A 2,860-nucleotide genomic window follows, 5' to 3' on the forward strand; every position below is an offset into this window, starting at 1 on the left:
AAAACATAATCTCACAAATTACACATAGTTTATAGGACAAATTAGTGCAAATTTGAGATAGATTTGATATATTCAGAGTCAATGAGGGTCTTTCAGCTCAATTCAACAACGTGATGAAGTTTGGAAGAAGCTGTTTTTTAACCGTGGGGTCTTCCGACTCGGGTCCCTCCTCCTTGATGGCAGCCTGGGTCCAATAAAGATGAGGTTGTAAGTGTGTGGTGAGGACAACGCTCAGATAAACTGCAGATTGACTGAAATTCTTCATTGTGTACTGACGCAGGGTCATGTAATGCGCAGTCTGAGTGTAGCACTTTCAAGTCTGACCCAGATCAAGTTTCTCCCGAAGTCCCGAGACGGGTATCCAGAAATTTCTTGCGCCGTCCTTCCAACGCGAAACAGCCCTCTGGTATCGTATCCAACATTTTCCCCAGCCAAGCCATGGTCAGGTCCAGGGGTTCCCAACCTTTTTAATTCAATGGACCAATGCCATTAAGCAAGGGACCCGTGGACTCCAGTCATTTGCCTGTCTGCTGTTTGTCGGATCAGACTGAAGAAATGTTCTGCTATATTTCCCAGCTCACTGCGCTTCTAGAGAACACTTCACGGTATAAATGCTACAGAAACATACACGATTCTTGTAAATGGTAATGGCTCACCATCAAAATTTCAGGTTCCTTACTACAGCTCCCCTGGTCCAAACCTCTATCGATGGGGTTGGTAAAAATTTGCGTTCCCAGTCTTTTGACATGAATGACATCTCTGTTGAAGGATTCCCGTTTTTACCCTGCTAACGTCTCTGCCCCTGTCATCCAGGAGCTGCTTGCTCCTCATCCATTGACACTACTCTTTGGAGCGACAGCATTCCATCAGGCTCTCTGTTGCTGAGCCAGTACATCTGGGCTTTCTAGTGTTTTAGATATCTCTCCAGCGACGTGACGAAAACTACTAGCGTTATCAGAGCACTCGGCTTGTTGTTGTTTTAATGTTTGATATTAATATTTAGGCTTTGATCTAGACATCTGTTTTGTGTTGTATAGCCATCAATCGCAGTCATGGAGAATTAACTAACTACTAGCGCAAGTATCTGCTTTATTCATTCTATTATCTTTGAGCTGCACAATGCAGATTTTTAATGCACTTCCAGTGTAAGTAGATTCTGCGTTGCTTTAAAACAACACCCTATCGGCGCTCCCCTCCCAAGAAAACTCCGCCGAGTTTTGGGCGGAGATACATTACATCACCGATACGAGTTCAGTCACATCATGGAGATTTACTTTCTCATTCGCGTGGAAATTAGTCCCGGACAAGGTTGGTTCACCTTTCACCATGAGTGAGGCCATTCACGCCTGCTAACGTTTTGCTGTCTCCTCGCTGAAAGGCAACTTGCCAAAACTCCATTCACACTCCCTTAAAGCAGCCGAATATGGTTGTTCCAGTAAGTTTACAGTGAAATCGAACAAGTAGCTCGGAAATCAAACACCTCGATGACAGTCACCATCTCACAAGATAGTTCGGGATGTGAAAGAAAAAATGTATTCTCATCAGATAAGTCAGGTAGCAATGACGTACTTTGAGAAACTGTACTGTAATGTAGAAACCGCAACTGCCAATCTGTCATTGGCTGCCTCCCGTTGACAGTAATGATAAAGAACAATGTATTTTAATGTGTTCTTGAGAGGTCAGGGCACATCTACTTTTCTCAATGTAGCTCTCGTGTCCAACTGAAAACTGAGAAGCCCCACAGGACACCGGCATGACAAAGCAACGCCCTGCCAGAACTGTTCCGGAAAGGTGACAGGCACTGATCGTGTGGTTTGTCAGCGGCTTTTCCCAGGGCTAAATGGCTAGCACGAAAGGGCACAGTTTTAAGGTGCTTGGAAGTAGGCACAGAGGAGATGTCAGGGGTAAGTTTTTTACGCAGAGAGTGGTGAGTGCGTGGAGTGGGCTGCCGGTGGCGGTGGTGGAGACGGATACGGTAGGGTCTCTCAAGAGACTCCAAGATAGGTACATAGAGTTTAGGAAAATAGAGGGCTATGGGTAATCCTAGGTAATTTCTAAAGTTCGGCACAGCATTGTGGGCCGAAGAGCCTGTGCTGTGCTGTGGGGTTTTCGATGTTTCTATTTATGTATTCATTCATTTATCTGAAACTGGTTGTTGCCGGGATGCCCGGCATTGATTGTCACTTCTAAATACCCTTGAACGAATTGGCTTTCTAAAAGATTTCAGTGGCCAGTTAATAATAAAAAAAAAACAACACTGCATTGGTAGGTCTGGAGCCAGTCTGGATAAGGAGAGACGAATGCTCCCGTGAAGGAAAATAGTCCTCATGTTTACCAATAAGCTTTAAAAAACTTGAATTATTAAGTGAGCTGAAATTCCGCAGCCGCCAGGCGGGTCCTGGTCTCTAGTTTTCTCGGCTGATGATCCAAATCCTTGCCATCATTCCACCCGCCAGGGACATGGTGGGACTTAATCCCGCATCCCTCAGCTTTAGAGGTAAGTTACACCACCCTGGCAACCAAACTGTGCGCCTGACTGATGTAATGCTATTAAGCCGAGTGATAGTCTGGGAGAGAGAGGTTGAAACTTACAGAGGCCCGGACGTATTCAGTATGTGCACCAAATGCGAGAGGCAGAGCTCATCGTGGGCAAGTCTTTGACTCGCCTGCTTTGCAGCTGCTTCTCCACACAGAAAGAGACAGAAAAGTCTTCTGGGTGTCGGAATGAGATAAAAACTAGAGCTGGGTTGCAAAGGAAATGAAAGGAGTAATCATCTTTTCACACAATGGGGCACTCAGAATCTCAAAATTAAGCTCCGTGAATTTTTAGCAGCGTAGAGCACTAAGTGAGACGAATCAG

This window comes from Hypanus sabinus, chromosome 9 (genome assembly GCF_030144855.1).
Source record: "Hypanus sabinus isolate sHypSab1 chromosome 9, sHypSab1.hap1, whole genome shotgun sequence".
Classification (NCBI taxonomy): Eukaryota; Metazoa; Chordata; class Chondrichthyes; order Myliobatiformes; family Dasyatidae; genus Hypanus; species Hypanus sabinus.